The 14928-nt window shown below is 44.3% G+C and overlaps 1 long non-coding RNA gene across 1 annotated transcript; it reads right to left on the bottom strand.

The window, feature by feature from the left end:
- Window positions 1-1609: 1609 nt before the first annotated feature.
- LOC121079418 lies at window positions 1610-11755 on the bottom strand. Its single transcript, XR_005825016.1, has 4 exons — window positions 11636-11755; window positions 9694-9796; window positions 2866-2947; window positions 1610-2095 (listed from the first exon to the last, which is right to left on the bottom strand). It is a non-coding gene; the product is annotated as an uncharacterized LOC121079418 (long non-coding RNA).
- Window positions 11756-14928: the final 3173 nt, after the last annotated feature.

A 14928-nucleotide genomic window follows, 5' to 3' on the forward strand; every position in this document is an offset into this window, starting at 1 on the left:
GCAGGGCTCCGGCGGCGGCGGGGCGGCGGGGCCGGGGCTGCGGGCGGGCGCTGGGAGGGCTCCGCGGCGCTCCCCTCGCGCGCGCTCCCCCGCTCTCAGCCGGCGCTGGCGGAGCAGCAACAAGTTTTGCATTTCAGCGATGAATTTCAGCCATCGGGGCTGCGCCAATGAGCGCCGCGCGGCCCGGGGCGGGGCTCGCCGTTAAGGTGGCTCCGCCGAGCGCCCGGCCCCGCGCCCCGCCCGCACCCTCGGCGCGCTCCGGCCGCTGCCCCGGGCCGGCGCCGCCGCTGCTCCCGCGGCGCGGGGGGACGCGGGCGGCCGGGGGAGCCCGCGCGGAGCCCCCGGTGCCCGGCCCGGCCCGGCCCGGCCGAGCCGGCGGCGGCGGAGTCCCGGAGCGCGGTCGGGGAAGCGCGGCGGGGAGCGGGGCGCGGAGGCCGGAACCGAGCGGCGGAGTTCGGGGTCTGCGCCGCTCGCCGGCCGCGGCGCGTCCCGGTGCTCCGAGCGCACGGGCGCGACTGGCCCCTGCGGCGCGGCGCCGAAGCCCGCCCGGCGCGGCGAGCTGGCAGAAGGAGCGGCTCGGCGCTCCGGCCGCCCCAGCGAAGCCGGCGGCGCGGCGCGGAGCCCGAGCGCGGCGCCCCGTCGGGGTCCGGCCGCGGCCAGCGCCGGGCGAGGCAGCGGGGCCGCCCGGAGCCCTGCCGGCAACCGCGGGAGCGGGGCTGTCAGAGCGCGGCATCTCTAGGGGGAAATAAATGCCCGATAGCGCCGGGGGGTTGGAAACGCCCGGCAGGGTGAGGCCCTTGAGGTGCTCGCAGTTCGCACGTGTCAATAGCTTAAAAAAGAAAAAAAAATACTCCACGAAAAAAATAAATAAACAAATATAAAGAGAGATCTATAAATATGCGGCCGAGAAGTATTTGTATGTGGCAGGAGAGTTTAAAGGGATTTTTTTGTTCCTGCAGGATCAGGATGCTGCGCTGTGATTAAATATTGATTTTGTGTAATTAGTTTTCATGTGAACTATCCTCCTTGCTGATGGCTTGGAGATTTCAGAACTAGAAAAGAAATGGAATTGGACATGGAAATTATTACTTAGCAAAGTGACAAGGGAGAGGGGGGCTGCGGGGCCGGGCTGGTACCAGGGCAAAAAGCAGGAGCCGCGCAGCCTGACGGCGGCACAAAGGAACGGAAAGCAACTCCCGTCCGCAGCGGGAAGGCAGTGACAAAGGGGAGCCGCCGGCCCCCCGGGCCCGTGCCCCCGCCGGCGGCGGTTCGGACCGAAGGCCGCGCCGCCCGGCAGCGCAGCGGCCCCGCGCGCCCCCCCCCCAGCGCCTCGGCGCGGCCCGGCCCGGCCCCGCGCTCCCGGGGCTCCGCGCCCCCGCCCGCCGCCGCCGCGCCTCCCTCTGCGCCTGCGTGCGCGCCGTCGGAGCGGCCGTTCCGAACGGGCACAGCGCCCCCTGCCGCCCGCCCGCCCCGCGCGCAGCCCCAGCCGCCGGGGGCTCGGCGGAAGCGCCGTCGGGGGGCACCGTCGCGGGGCACCGTCGCGGCTGCCGCCCGCCGGGCCCCGGCCCCCACGCCCGGAGCGCCCCGCCGGAGCCGGCCCCTGGGGGCGGGGGCGTCGCCGGTGCCGGGGTTGCTAGGGCCGGGTACCCCCGGGCCTCGTCCTGGCTCCGTGTTCTGCTGCAGCGTGGGCAGGACGGCAAGGGGCGAGGGCGGCTGATGGTCGCTGCATGCGTCTTGGTGGTGCCGTGGGTGGTGCCGAAAACAGGCGGGGGCTGCAGTCCTCCCAGGGCTCTGTTTCGGAGCTGGGGCTCAGCGCCCTGGGGCCCGTCTGGCCCGAGACCTCTTTCAGCTCTCCCACAGCCATCTGTCTCACACACGAACGACTTCTGTTGACTGCAGTAAAGGCTGGACCGTGCCCCAGCTAAATAGGTTCTTGCAGCAAGCGAGATCTTTTGCTGCATTACCCTTCCAGGAAGCGCACTTGGCGTGTTCCCACGTGCCTCTCCATCAGCTCAAGCAGCAGGCTCACAGTGCCAAAAGCACGGTGGTTCCCCTGTATGCAGGTGCCATGGGCAGCGGGACTGGAGTTCATGGCCTTGTATAAAAATAAGTAAATAAAAAGGGGGTGGGGGAGAAGAAAAAAAGCTGAATTAATTTTAAGAGTGCCAATCAAAACAAGGAAGAACATTGTAAACAAAAACAATATTGGATTTTTAATGCCACTCCTGCCGGTACAGTCACACAACAGCACTGAAGCTCTCACACTGGCAAATCTTTGACAGGGGTAAGGACCGTGATCAGCCCTTGCTGCAACAGGTCAGCAAGTGAAGTGTCCTCCTCAGAGAAGTAACACTGTTTCTAGCTTAGCTAGAATCCATATTTTGTTGTGTGTTTGTGGTAGGATGGCATAAAAAGATATTTTTCCATTTAAGATACCACATGCCAGTTGGACAATATATGTCAGGAACATTCTTGAACATTAATTACTATCGTAATCATCTTGGGTTTCATTTGTAGCTGACCCTTTTTATCACAGCTGACCCTTTGTTGTTGCATTTATGTATAGCTAGTTCTCTGGAGAAATAGCCTGGTCTCTCTGTGCCAGAGACACGATGAAAGTTGTGTGACAGCTGCTGTGAAAAGAACTTCCTCCTGTAAGGCAGATAGATTTCTGCTGTGAAGAATTACCATTGCTGGTGTAAAAGGACCTCAGGCCTCTGCAAAATTACATCTCTTCTCTAAATCAGAGGGTTTTAAGAGGGTATTCTCACAGATGCTTCCTGCAATGATTTATGGATATTGGCTTCCACATAAGAGCCCAAACCCTTCAGAAATGGCACATTTTTACTGATTAAGAAGACTCACCTTGCATTTCCTGGGAGATGCAGAGTCCATTTGTTTTTCAGGTGGAGGAAGCACTGTCTCTCTATGGAAGAGCAGAATGATGCTGTAAAGGAGAACACAGTAGTGGGATGGAGACTTCCTTGATCCATGGGCTAGCCATCTTGAACGCTTCTGGACAAGCGTTAATGCTCGTTTCCTGTCCTCTCTTGTCTGTGCCAACCAGCATGAGTGTCCCTGCCAGGCCACAGCAGCTGGGCTGGCCACTCGAGTCAGCAAGCAATGGCTAACTGCTTGCTCGCTTCTTCCCCAGACTGCTGTACCAGAAAGCTTTTCTGCTCACCTCCCTCTGGCCTAACATCAGCATCTTCTAGGCGCAAATTTCAACATTGAAAGTTTCAGCACAGTAACTCGCAGGAAGCACTCCCTGCATCTGGCTGCAGCTTGGGAGTACTGTATAACTGTCCGATGACAAATATGGAAATAATATCAGCCTAAATATTTTGACAGTAAAAACAGTGAGCTGATTGAAATGGTAAGGTACTGTACCAGCTATAGTGTTCTACAGGCTCTTGGTATAAACATTTACTATTTGCTAAATGTCAGAAGAAGGCTCAGCCTGGTTTCCAGCTTGGAACATATCCTGAGCAAAACACAGCCAGAAGCTGACAACTGCGCCGCATACACCATGGCTTTCCAGCGCGATACTGGGGAGCATGGTAGAAGATTTCCCCCAGACTGTTGCCATCACAGTCAGGAACAGGTCAGTCACAAAGTGCCACAATCGCGACACCAAGGAGGGAAGAAGCCTTTCCTGAGATGTACCAAATAGTGAAAAGTACATTTTACAATTTTTTTTTTATTTTTTTTTTTTTTTTACTTTCAGTCTTTGGGTTTGGTCATCTTGAGGGAAGAAGGGAAAGGCATTATTTAAATAGTTGTAGCTGCAGGAGATTATTTTCTAAGTTAACAATAGTAATTGCTCCTGCCAAATCCAAAATTGAGGGGATTCATTTATTTCAACTCTCAAGACAATAGCACGATTTTGGGTTTCATATTGCAAGCTCTGAAAACAAAATAGTGGGGTTGATTTTTTTTTTAAATAATTCAAACATCAATTCATCAGACTTGAATTCAGCTCTTTCCACCGTGCCAGTTTAACTTGCACTGAGAAAAGTTGCTGCTCAGCAAAAAAAATAAAAATAAGAAAATCCTTTTTAACAAAATGAATGCATCATACATAAAACATCACGAACCATACAATTAGTAAGCAAATGTAAGAGTTCAGCTCAGTTCATAATTATTCAGCAAACCTATTCAGAATAATTTTTTTCTCCCTGCAGCAATCAACTGTGTGGGCTCATTACCACTGAGAATCTAACGAAAAACCACCACATAAACTGTACAAAACAAGCCCATATGCTAGGAAAAAAAAAGAAAAAAAAAAAAGAACTTTAGCCCAGCTAGCCATTAGCAAAAAGTCTTTTAAGCTGTTCCATTGAGCAAAACCACATCTTACTTTTCCATGGTGTTTACATCCCCAGCTCTATAAAGATACCCTTCATTAATATTTAAGACTTCAAGTATACAAATTTTGGCTACTAAATAACCTCTACAGTGTTTGGTAGCGCAGCCATCTGGAACAATACAAAAAAGTATTTGGTTGCTGCTACGTGTCATGTACCATCCAAAGTGATGAGTCCTGTCTTTAGAGTATGGGCTCCCAAGAGTTACTTTGCAAAAAAGCTGATACATTTTTCCAGGCAGTGATTTCTACCCCTTGCAGGGATATGCAATAAAAGGAATTTGAAAATTTTGAAGGACAGGTTTCTAACTCTGGTGGCTGACATTACCAGGAAAGTTTTCAATACTTCTCCCTGGAATACTTAGGGAAATTATGACATCCCCTCTATCTCAAAATCAAAGCGAACTCAGTGACTAGACCAACTCAGAAGGCAAATGTGTGAAGTCGTTAGATGAGCTCAATACTGCAGCAAATGCAGAGCAGAATCAGGAGAAAATTTACTCCTCAAGAGAAGACAATACTTATTGGTGCGTGCCTCCTTTAATTCCCAAGGACTGGAAGGAGCTGTGGGTAAGGAAAGGCTCTTTCTTGAGGGGGGTGCAGATCCCCACGCTCTTTTAATGGAGGTAAAAGACGATTTCATCTGTAAAACTTCATTTGCATTCAGTTTCTGAAAAGTTCACCTTACAGATGTAAATATTTCATGCTTAGTTTTGCCAACAATATTGTTTTCTTTAAAGTTTGAACCAAATTCCTTCAGAGACTTGATTTCTGCAGTACTAAATTGTCTACTTCCCATTTCAAAAAATGCCTAACTGAACAATAAAAGTTAAGTTACTGAAATATTTTCAGCAGAGATCTGCAAAGATTTCATAACTTAGCCCTCCACAGAGATTTTCTTGTTTGTTTCTTCTGCAAGGTTGGGTGGTTTACTTTTTTTTTTTTTTTCCTCGGGCATTTAAAAAAAAACAAAACTCTGCAACTTTAAGGTGTATATTTTTTCATGTTTGTTTTCTCAAATACCTCAGTAAAGATTACTATATTTTCCACAATATCAGTATGGGCTTCCATTGGTACAAACAGCTTTTTGCATTAATTATCTGCTGGGTCCCAGTGATGTCAGCTTAGTGAAAAATCTGTAAGTCATATAGAGCACTTAGATATACCTGTTGCATTCATTTCAATTTTTCCAACATAGATCATGAAAAAAAACAAGATAGTATTACGATTAAAATACAACATATTTAGTCTTAAAAATTCTGGGAAATGGTGAAGCAAACCTTCCCATCTATAATAATCAGACTACAATATACCTCTTTTTTTTTTTTTTTAATTTCCAAATCCAAAATGCCCACTGTTAGGTTACACTTTTGATTGTGATGAAAAAGAAAAATGGAATTCAATCATATAAACAACACAAAAGAATTAGTTTGGCTGCAGGAACTGTGAAAGTTTTATATTTCCTAGAATAACTCAGAGAAACATAAATAAAAAGTAGTACTTCTCTATATGGATAATCAGTATTTAACTCCCCTCGGTATTTTATTATTGAGCTTATATGATTGACTTTGTTCTGCTGTTTTCTTAAACTTGAACCAGGTGGGACTTTATGTAAGCTTGGTAGAGCAGGAACAATCTTTGAGTATCTCGAAAGTCTAGCTTTCACTGTGGGAAATGCCAGAAAACCACTAAAGTTAATTCATTTTTCATCATCTTATAAATTGAACTATTGTGAAAGGAGAAAACCAGAGGCTATCTTGTAAAGCCTTGATGACTTAATTTTCACTAAGCGTTAGGCTCACAACAGCATTCACCTTGGCCCTTCCTTTTTACATGTTGAAATCAGGTGATATTTTACACGCTGTGTCTGCAAGTTCTTCTCTTCTGTCACTTGCAAAAGCCAGCCTTTCTGCCCGCACAGAGCTGTACTGCTCTGGGGGAGCAGCACAGGTTATTGCATGCATTTTTAGATGTTGCTGTTTTGCAGGAACTCACCCTGCACGGACTGCACCAGCCTTTCCTGGGTATCCCCCCACAGGGCTGCATGTCTGAGGATCCCCCACTTTTCACTGTCATCTTATGTCCATTTAACACAGCAAATACGTTCCCACTGTCAACATTTGGAGGTCCTTGGTAAAACTGTTGTTCAGAGCACTACTTGTGCAAGGGTCCCAACCTCCCAGTCTTGACTGAAAATCAAGCTGCAGTTTCTGTGGGTACAGAGCAAAGCCTGAGAACATAGTGCCCAGAATTCAAAAGCCACTAGGCAGATAAAAATAATCCTGTATTTATCATTTATGTTGCTTCAGGAATTTTTACAGAACAGCTCATCTTTCTGAGACATTGGTGAACGTTGGTTGATAGCCCTGATTAAAAGCACGCCCACAGCATATCATGGGGACCTGGGAAAGGCTGAGAGTCCTGGGTCTGTTCAGCCTTGAGAAAAGAAGACTGAGAGGGGACCTTATCAATGTTTATAAATACCTTAATTGTGGGAGACAGAGGGATCTGGCCAACCTCTTTTCAGTGGTCTGTGGGGACAGGACAAGGGGCAATGGCCATGAAACAGAGCACAGGAAGTTCCGCACCAACATGCAAAAGATCTTCTTCCCGGTGAGGGTGACGGAGCACTAGGACAGGCTGCCCAGGGCGGTTGTGGAGTCTCCTTCTCTGGAGATATTCAAGACCCGTCTGGACACCTACCTGGGCAACCTGTTCTGGCAGGGGGGTTGGACCCGATGATCTCTGGAGGTCCCTTCCAACGCCTGCAATTCTGTGATTCTGTGACCTGTTCCAAAGGGAGCAAGAACAGGCTGGGCAGCGAGGCAGGGACAGGAGCAGGGGGATATGCCCGCATGCTCTTCATACAAGGCATTATTTGCTTATTTGACAGAAACTACTCAAGTATACTAACAATCCATACACGCAGCAGCCCTGGCTACCCCTGTGCAACATGGGCCACCTTCTCCCCTACAAACACTCGGGTTCTGCTTCCCGCAGCAACACGCCTGGCTCCCTGCCACAAGCACAAAGGGTTAAACATCTCCTGCCATCCAAAACCATTGCTTTTCCAAGATCACGTGGCCTCTCAGCATCTTGGTACAAAAGGCCTGTTTTAATCCCAGTTGCAGACGACTCACATTGTACTCACAGACTTCGAGCAATGTCAGGCTATCAGGTTTCCAACTAATATCCAAGGCACAGCCCAAGCATAGACTAGGAACAAAGACTTCTTTGTTACTGAAAAAAAAAATCCCCTGAAGATATTAACAGTGCAGTAGAGTTCAAACTGTTAAATGATTCAAATATTATTTAATGAATACATTTGAAATGAGGTCTCACAACCCAGAACACTTTTTAGGTCATCATTTACAGAGAGCCCTCCTCTTCGTTTACTTCTTTATGAACTCATTGCTTTCAGGTTTTAATTATAGCCATTTTGCCTCCAGGCTTTTTCAGGGACTTCACTTGTTGGTGTAGCTTGGTTCTTTTTACTATACATTTTCATTGGTGACTACTGAATCTTTCAGAAGCCCTAATAATCACATCCCCTTAATTTACCTTGGACTGCCTTCTGAGGCCATAAGAAACAAGGAAGACAGAGAGCCCGCTGCAAAAGCAGCAGCTGACCGCGTTAGCTACTATCCTAGTCAGAGCTAAAACAACTTTTTAAAATTAGGAAGCATGTTAAATTAGCGTACCAAAATTTTAACTGGGATTGAGAGAATGTCTACGAAGTTCAAATTCAATAAATGCCTTAAATTTCTTGTTCAAGTCTTGGATATGCAATTCTAAAACAGAAAGCCATATAATTCTAGAGATAAAAATTAAAGAAAGACACAAGATAGGTGGTTTTCTAGAAAGAAACCTGCTTCCAACCTGAGGAAACAGAGTTTTAAAATTAAATTTGAGTTTGCTGTGTTTATAGCAATGAGAAATCCATGGCTGCTCTGAAGCATAGAAGGAAGATAACTAGCCCAAATAGTTAGCACTAGTACCTCTAGGACTGTGATGATTCATACTGAGATTTGCATTTTGAAAAGATACAGCAAATCTAGGAAAAACACAGAATGAAAAAAAAAAAAAAGAGAGCAACAAAGCAGATTAAGTACAAGTATCAGAAAAAGTACCAGAAAATAAGACAATAAGTACCAGAAAATAAGACAATAAAAAATAAGGGCAGTAGCAGAACTACTTCCAGATTTTGTCAGTAGAGTGCATTGCAAAGCAAAATGTAAAATACATACACTTTACATCAGTAAATCATTCTCGTCTCTTTTGCCTGATTTTTAAATAAATTAAAATAGCTACTTAGATGCATCTATATGGAGGAAAGGGGAGGAAAATCAGAACCATAACCCACTATTCACAAAAGGGGCAGTATAAGTGATAGAGGGTACTGCGTATACTGGAACTATCAGAACTTCACTCAAATCTAATCAAGGGTCCCGTTTGTCCTCATGTAAGCAATGCCTCAGGTGGAAGTACGTTGAAAATATGCCTCCAAAAGCTCTTTTTGATGTGTTGTTTTTGCAAGTTATTGCAAATGCCAGAACTTTGTTTTGTATGGTTTGCTCGTTGAATTCTGCCTGCATTAGGTAACAAGAAGAAGAGGAGGCTATCAAGAATAGCAGTGAATAGAATAGCCCCGGTGGCTAAACACCCTGGTGACAGGCATGACAGGCTGCAGTGTCTGGATAATCTCGGTTTCATTTCCCACCCTCCTCAGAGTTTAGGGAAACCCTCGTTTTCCTGTGTAAAGGGATGGTTTTGTTACTTTTGTACACTCCTTTAAAATCATTCATTTCCAGCCTAAGTATGAATAAGGATGAGTCAAACCTTTCAAGGCAATGCTACAGTCTTGCTAGTTAGTCTTTTTTGATTAAAATCCATTTTCCATATAAATTCAAGCAAATAGAAATTCTTTAATAAAAAGAGTTAGAAAACTACCAAGATTTTTTTTTCTGATTTTTTTTTTCTTTCCTTAGGCTATTGAATTGCAAGCATTGTATAAAAACCACAGTTACAGCCCCGAGTTTCAGACTATGCTGTCAAAACACAATACCAGGCACACGAGTACTGTCTTTTGTTGTCCGCCCCCCCCCACCACCACTTTTTTTTTTTTTCTCTGAAACAGCATCCCCAAAAGGAAACTCACAGAAATACTTGTTAATGACAGACACACAAACTGAATTTCCACGACATCTGAGCACACACAAGTTTAGGGTAGCAATCTGTAAGCACCATGCAGGGCAGCTCCCTGGGGCAGGGGAAAACGGGGCAGAGAGGCAAAGGAGACAGGAGCATCTCTAAGAGCATTCACTCACCCAGAAGAGCTAAGTCTGAGTTGTCTTTGCAGAAAGCCATTCATCTTCACAAGCTACTTTGTTGTTTGGGATCAAGTCCTTTGTGCAGAATTTCTCAGCAACCCTGTTTTTTGAAAAATTAAAAAATAAATAAATAAATAGTCGGCCACTGAAATTTTTGCAGTGGTCAACAGAAGAGTAACAATCACTGCCACTAGGTTTTAGTGTTGTTTATGCAGAAATTTAGTTACTGATACTAATTTTTAAAAATAAAAAAATCTCAAATGGAAAAAGTCTTTAAAGTATTTCTGATACAGTTCCTAAGATCAGAGACTCTTGGGAAAAAATGTTATTGCTACAAAATGTGAGCATATGGCAAATGACAGATTTCTTTGTCACAAATCAAAGACATGCCACACAATTATCCACAGCCTCTCCATAGACCGTTTGATCACAACCACCAAACAGGTTCTCTTTTCCCCAGGTGAGTCACCCACAACTGAACGGCACGTCTTGGTAGACATCCCAGTACCCGGAGGTCCCAAAGGCAGAGCCAGGCTCCTCTGGTGCTGGCAGAAGCGCAGAGGCAGCACCAGAGGCTGCAACATGGGAAATCCCAACAGGTACAAAGGGAAAAAGCCCTTCCTTGTGTTGGCCATTGGCTGGAACAGCACCTGGAGGGGCCATTCTCGGGGAGACATCCTCCAGCCATAGCAGGACCCAGTGCAGGGCAGCCAGATCCCAAGTTGAAGCTGGTCCTGCTCCACCTGAACGCTTCCACCTGAAGCAGTCTGTGCACCTACAAAAGCTCCGTTGCCTGCCAGAACATCAACTCCTCTTTCAGCTGAGAAAATGATGGTTTGGTTGAGATGGGAATGTTTTTTCTGTGGGGCCACTGGCACGTCAAAACCTTTGAAACAGCCAAAAGTTTCTGATAGTTTTTTGCTACTGCACAGTTGAGAAATGAATAATCCATTATTCATTTGGTTATCTTCAAGCAAAGATTACCCCAGGAAATCACTAAGGCTGGCATAGGAATATTTAAAAAAATAAAATAAAATAAAAAAGTTAGCTTAAACTTTCACAATCTCATTATTTTCTAAAGTTAATGTTAACTTCCGGAGACACTGTTACCTACAAATTAATGGAAAGTGAAAATAAATGTCTGCTTTAGCTAATTGTCCAACACAAATACTACATAATAATGCAAAAGTCATTGCAGATAAGTTTTGATTTGAATTTGAAGACTGTGTAACAAACACTCAGTTATTTTTCCTCATCTGGCAGAATTTTCAGAATTATGGCCTATATTTCATTTTGTCAGCTCTGACTGTTTGCTGAAATCTGAAGTCTGTCCCCATAAAACATTTGTTTCTAAAACCTATGTCTGAAAGGGTTTTTAAAATATTTTCCAGCAATTAGAAACTTCTTATGTGGAGTGAGCTAGTATTTCCTGGTTACAATTTAAATAGAGATAAAAAGATGCTTGAATCGACTGAATACTATTTATATTTCTTTCTTTTGCGCTAAAAGTTTATGATGCAGTCTTAAAATTAGAACAGTCTGACTGCTGCATGTTCTGACTTCCAATATAAATACATGCAAAGAGGGAAAGTTACAACAAAAAGCATGACATGTTGTATTCATAAACATAACAGCTAAAAACATGAGTGTAAATCAGAAAAAAATGGCAAGTAAGTTCACTGAGCAACACATATTATTTTATATACCTTATTTTCATAATTCTGTATCAGAAACATTACACCCAATTTACCAATTTCTTCTAAAAAAAGCAAGTTTAATCCTTCAGAAAAGAATATTAACACCTATGGAAATCTGCAAAAGACAAAAAAAGCTTGTTTATCTGTATGAAATATACTGAATCCTCAGCCACTCAAAAGTGTCATATATGGTCATGTATGAACTTTTCTGTAGTTATATTATGAAATTATTTGGTGCTTACCTTCAGGTTCTACTTCCTTTAGTTGTTGGAAATTCATGGAATCTACCATGTCCATTCCTACTTCAAATGGAGGCACAGAAATAATACTTTTTTAACATAAATAGAGTAACATAAACTGGAAAAAAAAAAAAAGGCAAACATTGATCCTGCTACCACGAGCTTCAAATTAAAGATAATTTCCTGCTATAATATTACAGAAATCAAATTCAAGAAAGAACAAGTATTGAAATGCAGTGACAAAATGAATACATGCTATTTTAAATTAAAAAAAAAAAAAAAAGTTTGCAACAATTTGTTTGTGCATTTGAGGGTTAAAGAAATCTAGCCTTCAGAAAAAAGCAAACAATGCAATAAAATATATTTTTTTTTCTTGCCTAAAACACCCCCTAAAATAAATTGTTGTTTATTGTTCCATCTGGTTCCCTCTTATGAATCTCCAAGAAAAGCAGTTTTACCAAAACATGGAGTGGGGGAAAAGGTGCTTTAAAAGTTGTTGCAAAACTGGAAAAAAAAACAGGTGTGTTGCAAGGGGTGGGTAAGACGGCACGAGGTCAGGCAGACAGGCCATGAGATAGTTCACAGACACCAAAACTAGTACAGTGGGAGGGCTGTGCTTAAGGGGAAACAAACAAATTGTTCATTTTCATGTAAATTGTAAATCTGTTACTAAAAATCTCAAGCACTGGTTAAGATCAGATTCCCCACTAAACTAACAGGATCCATTGAAATTAACTGCCATGGCTTTTTTTTCACTTCCTCAGGTATATTAGTATTTATTTTAAAGCACAAGCAATTAGCAAACATTCTACTCTAATTAATATCGGTTACAGATCCCTTTTCGTGAAGCTGGCAAACCATCAGCGATGTGAGGAAAAGGTTTTGCTGATGTTTTTATGGTGATCAGAGGCAGGTGTTCTGACTTCCTTTTAATCTGCTAGTCCAGCTGTAATCCATTAGTACTTTATAAGATGGGGTGGGTGTGTGTAGGTAGTTACTGGAGGAACCATGGACCAAAATTGAAGTTCAAATTGTGTGTATGAGTGTTCGATGCAAGAAATGGAAATTTTCTTTAACATGTTGCCATACTAAAGCTTGATTTAAAGTAAGTTGACTGTAACAGTATTTCTCATAGCAGAGATTCTGACACTTGCAGGAAATGTAACAGGAACAAAAGACTCCTTTCACTACTAGCATTGGAGGTATTACTTTTTCAGCGCAGCAAGTTTTACCAGGTAGCAAAGGAAATGGCAGACTAGAATGACTCTGCAGCTGTAGCAATGCCGTTAATGGTGTGGTTACAAAAACAAGAAGCAAGTGGAGCCTGTAACAGTGGTCTTCCGCTCCACAAGGAAGACAGAAAGGGGGAGTTAGATCTGCAAAATAGAGAACACATTAAAACTTTACAATATATATATTTTTCTAAAATCTCATGAACATTGCAAACTAAGCTAATCAAATATATTTCTTTGCAGCCTTTTTCATAAGGAGCTTTAACCTAGCAAAATATACCGATGGGCAGCACACGTAATACTAGCTGGCTAAGCACAAACGCGTCTAGAAAGCAACAGGCTTCACTCAAACACTGCTCCTGAACCAAGGAGTCAAGAGCAGCTGGTGGTTGCCACAAAACTGCCCCGAGAACTTTCTGCAGACTCTTTCTGAGGCTTTTTCTACTCTTTTCTTTCTTCAGTAACTGTAGGTGGGAGGCACCCACAGTTTCCACATTGCCAGCTTAGCCTCTGCTCGGTGCAGCTATATACTTGCTTACTAACAATGTCACCTGTGCCCAGATAAGGAGCTCTGCACATCATAACCTAGAAGATAGCTAAGTCCTCAGTATTTCAGTGAAAGGCGTTAATATTCATACACCACAGATTTGACAGGGAAGAGCAAATAAAAGCCACTTGGACCTTGTCCACCAATAAGCAATTGTTAAAACTGTGCTTTTTACATCACTAGATACAGGTCTCCATGCAGCAGAGGTGACCCTGCAAGTGGAAAAGAGCCATGTCTCCTCAGCAGTGGTCATTTGTGCAGTAGGCTGGAACAAAAGTAAGGTGCTGAACTTAGTTAATGTTTAACAGTGACAGCAAACAAAAGGGACCGAGACAGGAAGAATTTGGTATCAGCTGTTGAGCCAGTGCCACTGTTCACTGTGGCAAGGGACTGAGCCTGGCTCGCAGCCGTGGGACCTCCACACCCACAGGTTGCGAAAACATCTCTCGAAGCATACTTCCAGAGACATGAGCTCCTACTCGAAAATCATGACTGCCATGTGAGGATGACAGCATCAAAATTCATTCTGTGGTGGTCAGTGTCACTCACGTAAGATTGGTTCGGAAAGCACCTGCCTCCTCCAGGCACCAATGACTGCAAACATCCAGTGTGTGCCTTCAGCTCACAGTGCAAGTTCACATGGTGACAATGGAGCTCCCTGCATGCTTCCCCATGCAAGCAGTTTTAGTCCCAGGATCAGCCCCATGTGTCTGCTCCCCATCAGAGTGGACCTGTAGATCTTGGGCTTTCGTTACTGTGCAGTATCCTGCCTTGATGAACCCTAAGCAAATCTGGTCCCCTGGTGAGCACAGCTTGCCTGCCTGCCATCCTACACACAATGTCTGCAGAGCTAAGATCTGTGGCAAACAGGTTGTGAGCTTCTTACAAGTTACAAAGCTATATTATTCTTCTTGACAAGGGTAACTGTACTTTTTTAATATTTAAAGTGAATCACTTATTTACTCCATCTCTTTGAGGGGAGATCATGATGTTAAAATCCATCTGTCAGGAATGGTTAAAAAGCAAAGCAGGAACAAGGCAATGCTGTTCAGTAGCTCTGTGGTTGAAAGACACTCTTGTACATCACCAGTGGACCCAGAATATATTTATGTGCCCATTCAACACACTGAACTTCCTGATGTGCATGTTAGTGCCAGCCTGCTGGAGGTCACAAGTTCAGTTGCTAGAAACATGAAGGTTTTGAGTAACTGGAGCAATATCAATCCTCATTTACTTCTGGATGTTGGCAGACAACAGTAGTGCACTATCATGTTGAAACTGAAAAGCCACCAACAACATGGAAAACAGAAGCTGCACATGGCAAGATAACATTTTATATGGATATTATCCACAACTGCAGGAGCAGCCCAAATCGGGGACAGGGTTGGCCATATCACTGATAGAAATTTTCACAGTCTGCAAACAGTCCATCACCTTTCTTTGACAATCATCTCTGTTGGTTACTGAACACAGCTGGGCTTTTAAAATTCTCATTCCCTAGCCATGCAACTCAAGCA

The sequence above is a fragment of the Cygnus olor genome, chromosome 17, assembly GCF_009769625.2.
Source record: "Cygnus olor isolate bCygOlo1 chromosome 17, bCygOlo1.pri.v2, whole genome shotgun sequence".
Classification (NCBI taxonomy): Eukaryota; Metazoa; Chordata; class Aves; order Anseriformes; family Anatidae; genus Cygnus; species Cygnus olor.